The following is a 10,856-nucleotide window of genomic DNA, read 5'->3' as shown; positions in this document are numbered from 1 at the left end:
ATGGGGTTCTTCTTTAGTTGCTCACCTCATTCCTTGAGGCAGGGTCTTTCAGTTGAATGCAGTGCCCCTTGTTTCATCTTGTGTAGCTAGTCTTCTTAATCTGGGGATGCTAAAATTCTGCCTTCCAGAGATGAAATGAGAGTCTGAGGACTGCACACAACATATCAAGTGTTTTTTTTTTCTGGTTCCAGGAGTTTCTTGAAATGCTTTAGATATTCATCATACTCCTGAGACATTCCGTTCATCAGCCTCATTTGATTGATAAAGAGACTGAGACATTGGGAGATTCTGTAGCTTTGGAAGATGCACAGAAACTGAACAGTGTGCTCAGAACCCACATTCCAGTTTTTCTTTTCTTAATTAAAAAGTATTGTTTTTTATTTTATGTGTATGGTCTTTTGCCTACACACATGCCTATGTGTCTGGCCTGTAAAGATGAGAGGAGGGAGTCACATTGCCTGGAAATGGAAGCACAGAAATCTGTGAGCAATCCATCCTCAACATAGCAGCAAGTCATCTCACTAAACTGTTTCTCTCCTTTCTGCCTCTATAGCTGTCATGTTTCAGGTGACACATAGATGAATGTGATTCTCTTACAGGCTCCACCATGTGGATAATTCCAGGACAGAACCAAACCCGGGTTTCTGAGTTTATCCTGCTTGGCTTCTCCAGTGACCCCACAACCAAAAGCATCCTCTTCAGTGTGTTTCTTTTCATCTACCTGAGCTCAGTCATAGGCAATGGACTCATCATCCTGCTGGTCTGCTTGGACAAACAACTGCACACTCCCATGTACTTCTTCCTCTGTATACTCGCCATGTTGGATATGGGTTATGTCAGCACCACCATGCCCCAGATGTTGGTGCATCTTCTTGCTCACTCTCACACCATCTCCTTTGCTGGCTGCTGGATATAAATGTATGTGTTTGGTGCCCTTGCTGCTACTGAGAGCATGTTGTTTGTTGTCATGTCTTATGACAGATATGTGGCCATTTGCTACCCACTACACTATACTGTCATCCTCAACTGGGGACTGTGCATACGGTTGGCAGCTGGTCCTTGTGTCTGTGGTTTTTTCTCTGCTTTGTTACATACATTCTTCACCATGAGTCTACCATATTGTGGGCCTAACATAGTTAACCACTACTTCTGTGAAGGTCCTTCAGTTCTTAGCCTGGCTTGCATAGATACCCACATCATTGACATAGTAGACCAGACCTTGATTGTTCTTATGTGTCTTATTCCAATTTCCCTCATTGTGGCCTCTTATGTTCATATTGCCAAGGCAATTCTCAAGATCAAATCCACCCAAGCTCGTTTCAAGGCTTTCTCTACCTGTGCCTCCCATCTGACTGTGGTCACATTCTTCTATGGTCCATCCTCTTACATCTACATGAGACCCAACTCCAGCTACTCTCCTGAGCGAGACAAGCAGATCTCACTCTTTTACAATTCCTTCACAGCCTTGCTCAATCCCTTGGTCTACAGTCTGAGAAACAAAGACATCAAGAGGGCATTTCTCAAGGTGATGAAGCATGGTAGGATGTAATAGTAAACCAGGATCCAGAAGATGTTGGAGTATATTATCACTTTTTGATAAACGTTATTTTTTTTTGTATTTTATTTTGGTAATTTGGTATTTTATTTAGCTATTCTGTGCATTTGACCAACATAGTACTTGGTAACTGAGATAAACCATTGTGAAATCAATGTGACTATCTTGATTGACAGCTACTACCAAAACTCCAGTAGCACCTGGGCTTTCTCCACTGTGGGTTGCAGACTCTCCCTGAACCCCCTTCTCAGGCTGTTGTCAAACTAGGTAGCTGCCTTGAAATCCAGTCAGACGTTTATTGTTCTATGCTGTGTCAATAAGCCTCACATATTGATCAAGATCATTGCTAGATTTGGTAAGAGAGTTGTCAATTCTTAAAGGGAAGAATTAATTAAAAGAGAAGGTTTTTTCCCACATTAAAAAGTGGGAAAAACATTACAATGGAGATATTTTGGTATCTGTATGATAACATGCTTAGACAATTTGAAAATGGAATGATTAAATGATTGGATATCTAATTTAGAAGGGATTTATGTGATGTCAATTGTAAACATTATCAGCTTTGCCATTATTGTCTTATCACTGAAACTTTGGTTACTCTGAGTGCTAGGAAACAGGCCTTAGAATAACCTAATAAAATAGATCACAGAGTTTTCATATCTAAACAGAGGAATTTAATGGAGAGTCAATTTCCATGTTGCATTGTAAGAGTAGAGAGGAACAGTATAAGGTTTTCAGACAACCAAACTTAATATGTCCAGTAGCCTTACAGGAATTATCAAACTTGTTTACACCTAACTGGACTCCTGTGCCAATGTTAGATTTAAAGAGATTCAAGAAAGCAATAGTCTCAAATGGCATGCATTCACCTTTTGTGAAGCAAATGCTAAACTTGTGTACAGTTTGTAATAGAATTAAACCTGATGACTGGATAGAATTGGTTAAAGGTGGTTTAGACCTGGTTCACAATTACAATGGAATACCTCAGTCAGAAAAGAGACTAAGATTATTGAACAACAGAGTAAAGGTAGAGGTAGGGAAATCTCCCAAGAGCAAACTCTTTGAGTAAGAAACTATACCACAATAGAAAGGCAAACTGTATATGATGACCTCACCCTAAATTTATGCCTAGCTGCAGCCTTGACTGCTTGGGACAAAATTGGAGAAATAGGGAAAAAATTGAGTCATTTACTAAAGCTATATGGGGCCAAAAGGAAGTCTTCACAGATTTCTTACAAATATTGTCTTCAGCGGTAAGTAGAATTGTTGTAGGAGGTCACTTGTTTGTTCCCGGCTGCTTGGCCCTGAAATAACCACACAGGAAGTGTATTAATTAAATCCCTATTTGGCCTATTAGCTCTAGCTTCTTATTGGCTAGCTCTTACATCTTAATTTAACCCATGTCTATTAATCTGTGTATCACCACATGGTTGTGGCTTACTGGTGAGGTTCCAACTGGCAGCTCATGTCTTTCCCCTCTGGTGGCTACATGGCATCTCTCTGGCTCTGCCTTCTTTCTCCAAGCATTCAGTTTCATTTCCCCCACCTATCTCTATTCTATTCTATCACAGGCCAGGCAGGTTCTTTATTAATTAACCACTAAAAGGAACACACATACAGAAGGACCTCCCACATCATTTCCCCTTTTCTGTTTAAATAAGAAGGGTTTTAACTTTAATATAGTAAAATTACATATAACAAAACAGATATCAAATAAGAAGTAAGGTTACAACACTTATATCTACTTTATCTTTTATTATAACTAAGGAAAACTATAATTATAACTATATATTCTTCAACTCCATCAAAGACTCTGAAAGGATGTAATATTACCTAAGCTAACAGCTAGTGCACTATAAACAACTTCCCAAGCTCTAGAATTGATAAAGACATCTTGCTGCCTAGACAGTCACCCAAAGTTCTTCTGCATCATTGTGGGCACCCATATTTAGCCTACTAGCCCATAGTATCTGTTAGACTTTTCCATCAAGCAGGAAATTTCAAAGACAGTTCTGCCTATATTGGTAGTTTGTCAGTCACCTTCTTCTGTATCCTGCTGAATGTCTGGCAGTCTCTTTCATGAAGCAGGAACACAGAAGGATCATTTCCCCTTTTGGCAAATTGAGCAATCATCTCTCCGTGGGTCCCGCATGTCTAGCTCACTCAGTGTAACATCAAGCAGTCCAGGCAAGAGCAGTTTCTTGCCCAAATGGCTAACAAACTACACAAGGAGCCTCTTTGATGTCCATCATTCTCTTGAAGTAGATTGGTGCTGCCAGGAGAATGTGTATCTCATGTCATGGAAAGTACTAAGTTCTTAAAACATTTTAAATGCCATATTATGAAGGTCTCTGAAAGATTTGAAGAATACCTATCTAACTGAAATATATCTCTATACATCTAGAAAACCTAACTAACATGACTAAAAGCCTGACTTTTATAGATGATCATATATTACCCTGTATTTGTTAAATATATATTACAAATGTGCTACACAAACACAATACCTTAATCAAGAGTAGATATATAACAGAATTGACCTAAAATTTGTATCAATAAACTAAGATTCATACCAAGGAAAATTATTCATCTCTATAGAATATCCCCCTTTAATTTTCAATAAACCAAGACTCATACCCAAAATGACTGAACCAAAACTATATTAATTAAATCACTGCTTGGCCTATTAGCTCTAGCTTCTTATTGGCTAACTCCTACATGTTAATTTAACCCATTTCTAGTAATCTGTGTATTGCCACAAGGCTGTGGCTTACTGGCAAGGTTCCAGCTGGCAGCTTGCATCTTTCCCCTCTGGCAACTACATGGTGTCTCTCCAACTCTACCTTTTTTTCTCTCAAAATTCAGTTTAGTTTTCCCCACCTAGCTCTATTCTACCCTATCACAGGCCAAGGCAGATTCTTTATTCATTAACCAATAAAAGCAACACATATACAGAAGGACTTTTCATCCCATGGAATGATACCAAATTCAGAAGTCAGGCAAATAATAATTGAATCTCTGGCCAATGTAAAGGAAAAAAGAGGGATGTACATATGATAGAATAAATGGGTAGACTATTGAATCTGCTCTGAGAAGAAGGAGGATATAGATATGATAAGATAAGAAGGTAGATTATTGAATCTACTTTTAAAAGGCAGCTACTAGTTTTAAATGTTTTACATTGGATTAGACTTTTGTATATTGTATACAGATTTTGTATATTGATACAAATTTGAGATTAATTTTGTTAAAACATACTGTACATATGTTTCTAATCTTGTCTAATAGGAAGAGCAGGACACAAAAGAAAGTGACTGCTAAACATTGTCAGGACAAGGAAGGCCAGCCCCTCAGAATATCCTGCTTCACAGAAAAGTCTGTTGGATATTTCGAAGATGGATGCCTCAATGTTGCAGAGGAACTTTGAGTGACAGTCCAGTAAGCCAGTTGTTTTTGTCATTTCTTACATTTTTTGGAAGTTACTTGCTTTTACTTTCTACTTACCTAATTAATATTATTTCCTTCTTGGTTCTCTGAGGGTGATGAAGACTAGATAGTTATAGTTTTCCTTGTTTATCTGACACAGAAAGCAAGTTATGATAGAAAGCAAATTAGATACAAAACTTTGGACTCACTATGATAGAATAAATATGGAGTATTTTCTCTGAATTTGTCAAATGCAAATGGGCAAGACATTGTTGATATATTTATTGCCTGTATATATTATATATAGTCATTGTACTTATTGTATATAACTTTTCTTATATTAATTATAGCCTTCTTTTTTATTTTAGTCAAAAAGTGGAAATGTAATGAAATTTAATTTCTACTTTAAGAAATGAAGCTTGCCTGAAGATTAGATAGTAAAACTGCTGTACTGGTCAGCCTTACAGACCAGACAAAGGTGACATACACATCCCAGTAACCACATTAGTCATAGAAATCAGGTGGTACTGGTGCATGTCTTTAATCCTAGTACTAGAGAGGCATATAAGACAGGAGGAGACAGCTCTCAGGCAGTCTTATTCTGAGGATTCCTGGAAGCGAGATCACCATTTCATACTGAGGTAGAGGGAAGAGCCAATGGCTGGTTGTTTTGCTTTTCTGACCTTCAGGCTAAACCCCAATATCTGTCTCTGGGTTTTTATTACTCATTCTTACAGCACGGTGTCATGTTTCTGGAACCCCTAAAGAAGGGTTCGAAGAAACCCTTCCAGGGAATAAAACATTGTCCATGACATTTGGTTTGGAAGGAGAAATGTCTTTCAGATAAATGTCTATAATCATGAGTGCATTGTGGCCCATGGGTTGGTTACATGGTCATGAATCAATGGAATATAAAAATAAAATTGTATAGACTCAATGTGGAGAGATCTGTGGGTAGCTTTCTTAGAAATGGAATGTTAAGATATTTCTGTTTTGTGTGAATTCCCATCAAAGGTGTTCTCTCCAGAACAGGATGGAAGAATTAAGTGGATGGGATGGCATTCTCTGCAGACACCTGTGTGCCCCTTTCCCAGGCCATCCTCTCACTGCTTGTCATGGTCCTCATCACTTCTGTCTCCAGATATAAAACCAGAAAACTTTTTGACATATTTATCTTACCAAATGAGCCAAATCTCACATGGTACTTTAATGAGGTGCTGGAGAGATGGCTTTGTGGTTAAGAGAACTTCCTGAATCATTATGGGCACCCATCTTTAGCCTACTGGCCCATAGTATCTGGCAGACTTTTCCATCAAGCAGGAAATTTTAAAGGCCTCAGTTCAATTCCCAGCAACCAGATGGTGGTTCACAACAATCTGTAATGAGATCTGGTGCCCTTTTAAGAAAGAGACCTGATCAGTTGTCCTCATCAACTTAGGTTCTAAAACCCAATATGGACAAGTTCAACAGAACCACCATATATGGGCTGCCCATGCATGCTTCAGCATTGCCAGGGCATAAATTTCAATTTCTTTCTTTCAATCCATTAATGAGTTATAGTAGGAGGCTGCTTGTTTTTTCCCAGCTTTTCAGATGCAAAATAATCAGTCAGACATCATATTATTTTGATACTGTTTGGCCAGTAGCTTAAGCTTATTGCTAGCTAGCTCTTACATCTAGAATTAACCCATTTCCATTATTTTGTATTCTATCATGAGGCTCATGGCCTACCAGCAAGGTTCCAGATGGCAGCTCATGTCTTTCCCCTCTGGGGGCTACATGGCATCTCTCAACTCTGCATTCTTTCTTCCAGCATTCAGTTTATCCCACCCTTCACCCACCTGGCTCTACTCTGCCCTATCACAAGCTAAGCCAGTTTCTTTATTCATTAACCAATAAAAGCAATACATATACAGAAAGACTTCCCACACCAATGAGGCATTGTAAGCTGGGAGACAATTAAGGAGTCCCTGTTTGTGAGAGCTGTGGATCTGCTGCCTTTTTTCTCAAAGCTTACCATCTTCTTCTTTAGGCCTGTGTGTCTTTCTGGTGTTGAAAGAAATCTCCAGACCTTGACTTTTACTTCATGCTGTCCTCCGGGGTAGTCCCATGACAATTATGGAGTAGGCTCAGGTCTAAGCAGAAGGAGCATTTTTGGTTAAGAGAGAGGTACAGCCATTACCTTGAACTCACACATTAAGCATGTGATAGAGCCTCACCCAAGAGGCAAGTGGCCAGGCCATGGGGTTGGTTCTACCAATCACTAGCTTGGTAATCTTTGCCAAAAGTTAATGTCTTCTGTGTCATTGTTCATTTTCCTGTGCAATCAGGTAGGGCCGTGTTTGACAACCTTCTGGGGCTACATTCACTTAAAAAAAAAACCAAGATGTACAGTCACGAGACTTGGATATTTCTGCCTATATTTTGTGTCCACACTCAAAAAAGTATAATGTTCTCCTCCTCATCCTATATGTTTTTTAATCTCCTCTGTGTTTTTTTTTCTTTTGACAGATCCCAAATATGTCTTCTGTGGAACTTCGGGTTTGGGCTTTTTCACTTTCCCTAAGATCTGTCCCAATCATGTGAATGCTTTTCTGCCAGGATATCCATGTTCAACTCAAATAGTGTGTGTGTGTGTCTTGAGTTTCAATCAATAAATCTGTAATAAAATATCCAAGGCTAAATGCAAAAGAGCCACTGTGTCATTATACATATTATACATGTGACACTCAATGGGTTCTGTGTGCTTCTCTCTGAACCCCTTTCCTAACCAATCCTGGTGGAGAAGAATCTCTGCCCGGACTCAACTGCCTTTCAGACCTGATGAGGATCAACAACAGGAGTCAGAATAGATGGAGTCAGAGCTGTGGAACAAGGCTTAGCAACAGCGCTGCAGTAGCCAAGGTGCTTCTGATTAGTGCTGACTGCCAATTACTAAGATGCAAATGCACCCAAGATGGCCAGAGTCATGGTTGCAGCACATGCCAATGAACATCAATTGAGATTATATGCCACCATATAGTTTTCAGTCAGCAAATGCACCACATTAAACACTGCTAGAGCACAGAGCACAGGAAAATAGGGTTGCTCATCAGGATGTGAAGAATCCAGAGATTTTGTTGCCTTTAATTTTTTAATGCTATGATTCAACTTTAGCCTCAAGCATTCTATTTACTCAGGTGCTATACAGCTGAGCCACATTCCTGGGTATTCTGTCTTTGTTTCCAGTACAATTTATTTAATAGTCATTTTATAATTAACCTTTATTATTGGCTGTATTTATGGGGCAGCTCACAGGAATTCTAATCCTTTATCAATCAATCACTCTCAGCAGGAAGACTTTACTGTCCAGTCTTCTCCTTCTGAATCCTTAGAAAATCAAGACAGAGGCAGAGGCAGGGATGGCTATACAAGGCCAGGGAACATTGGTGAGGACTTATTGTAGGGGCTGATATCATCACATTTATTTTCTGATCATCCAAGAAGGGAAGAGGGAACTGATTATTGGAATTCAACAGAAAATGTAACTGAAGCATAATGACAAGTTCAAGAGAACATGCACAGAGTTGATATATTTGGACCCAAATTCTTGCTTGCATCTAAAAGGCAGGAGCCCCATAGAGAGTTTTCTCACTGCACTCTCATGGAGATGTCACTGCTGATTTCCATGTTACTATGTCATTTTTGTCATATTTGTCTCTGTGTATCATCAGAAGGAGCCACAAGAGCCTTTAAAACTAGAGATATAGATTGTTATGAGCTGCCATGTTGTGCAATGGAAACCAAGCTGGGTGTTCTGGAAGAGCAACAAATCCAATTTTGCTCATAACCACCCTCCAGCACACATTGTTGTTGACTCTTCATTACCACCAGAGTGTAACTTGGTAACTTTGGAAGTAATTCTGTGTTCCACCAGACAACATCCAAATCATGACATGAAGATAAATTATTAGTCACGAAAGCTTGACCTATAGCTCAGGCTTGCTTCTAACTAGCTCTTAACCCATATCTTTCTATGTGCTGCCACATGGCTCATTGCTGCCACCTTTCCTCTTCCATATCTGGCTTGTTCTTCATCACTCAGCATCTCTGCCTTTCTTTATCCCAGCGGCCTCTCTGCCCTAAAACCCCTTCCTAGATATTGACTGGTAAAGATTTTATTAAATCAATCCAAGTGACACATCTTCACAGTGTAAATATGGTTGTTCCAAAACAGACAACTTGCTCAGGTATTACACAGGAGATTAGGGAGGACTTTGATTTACCCTGAGGTAGTTAAAGAAGGAAGAGGACTGTGACTCAAATATGGTCTCATGAGTGTCAGGGGCTCAGGGTTTGGGGAGTAAAAGAAGTATTAGAAAGATAACTTAAGTCCTTGACCTGTGTATCAGGTGAGCATGTCCCACCTCCTCTTCCCTGAGCTGCTCTTATTCTCCAATTAGTCTAGAAAAGAGAACAGGTCACCACTACTCCACCTGTAGGCTGTTTTCTCTTACTTTGTCCCAGGGGTCTCCCTGTAGTGCTCTTGTTGACAGCATCCTGGGATCATCTTTGTAGCCCTACTGAGAACAGAAATGACCCTTTCCCAGCTCTCCTGGGGAGGTTAAGAGAGGAGGCAGGGTCATAAAACCTCAGCTTCTGGTCCCACTGGGAAGAGGTGAAAATGCCTGAGCTTGCCTTTGTTAAGCAGGATTTTATGGGTAAAGTCTTCAGGAGCTGGAGCTGGCCTGCTTTCAGAGAAAGTAAGAGATTCAGTCCTTCAAACCCTACAGCACCTTGGAATTTTTCTGGAGATTGAGCTGCCTGGAATTCCAACTCTCTGAATTCAGTTGCTTTATGGGGCTTCCTCATAAGAGCCACTCAGTGATACATTCCCTGGATTTACAAGTGGTAAGGTGGTCACTGGTATTTGGCCTGTGGGTGTGGTTCAGGCATCTGTGGATCTAGAGATAATCATTAGTCAAGCAGTGTATCTACAAGTCCTCTGTCCATATATCTCAAACTCCCCAGATCTCTCCCATCATTGCCTAATCTTCTTCTTTTTCTCAGTATTGTGTCATTACTTTCCTTTTTTCCTTTCTTTGTTTATTAATTTAATCAAAGAGTTAGTCTGTTTCAAATTGTGTTTAGAAATAAAAATCTAGGGAGTCCTGAGCTCAAAAGTGCTAAGTGAAGCAGAAAGCCGTATCCCCGAGAGAGCGGTAATGGTCAGTGTCTTTGAAGGAGCCTTCCTACACACAGAGTCACAGCTTGATATACTTTGTGGGCAGAGAAATCATGATTTTGCTTTGGTGTTTCCTTTTGGAAAGGGTGTAAGACTGCTGTAGGATAGCTTGGCCTCAAACTCACTATAAAGTTGAATATCAAACTCACTATAAAGTTGAGTATTTCCTTGGACTCCTCATCCTCAACCTTCCAGATGCTGACTTCCTATGTTGGGGCTACACTGTGTAGGTTTTTCTGGCTTGGAACTCAATCTTGATGTTGTTTGTGGTGTTGGGCTCACAGCCTTCAGCCAGCAGGCCTTGTGGAACACTGTAAACAGTCAGAGGCCACTGTGCTGGGAAAGCACAACAGGCTGTGGTTCACGGTTTCCCTGTGCCATAGCTCAAATCCTCTTTCCTTGGATTCTTCTAATTTCAGTACAGCCCAGGGCCTCCCACTTTCAGCCAGGAAAGGAAATTTTCTTAGCAGAGCTAGTCTTGGGTTAGTCTTCAGGCTCTCTTCTAGGAGGACTCTGGCCTTTGCTGAATCTCAGCAAGTTCAAACTGAGGGCCAATGTGAAGACTTTGCCTTCCTCACCTCCCCACTTCAGAGTCTGTGTGCCAGAGGCAGAGAAGGTGACTAAGAGACAGGCTCTGGTGTCACACCACCT

At 40.2% G+C, this 10,856-nt stretch overlaps 1 pseudogene; it reads left to right on the top strand.

Moving 5' to 3' along the window:
* The first annotated feature begins 558 nt into the window (after nt 1-558).
* LOC142833787 (olfactory receptor 2A12-like) lies at nt 559-1,549 on the top strand (annotated as a pseudogene).
* Nucleotides 1,550-10,856: the final 9,307 nt, after the last annotated feature.

The sequence above is a fragment of the Microtus pennsylvanicus genome, chromosome 13 (assembly GCF_037038515.1).
Source record: "Microtus pennsylvanicus isolate mMicPen1 chromosome 13, mMicPen1.hap1, whole genome shotgun sequence".
Classification (NCBI taxonomy): domain Eukaryota; kingdom Metazoa; phylum Chordata; class Mammalia; order Rodentia; family Cricetidae; genus Microtus; species Microtus pennsylvanicus.
The sequence above is the reverse complement of the archived record's forward strand: the minus strand, read 5'-3'. Positions and strand labels throughout refer to the sequence as shown.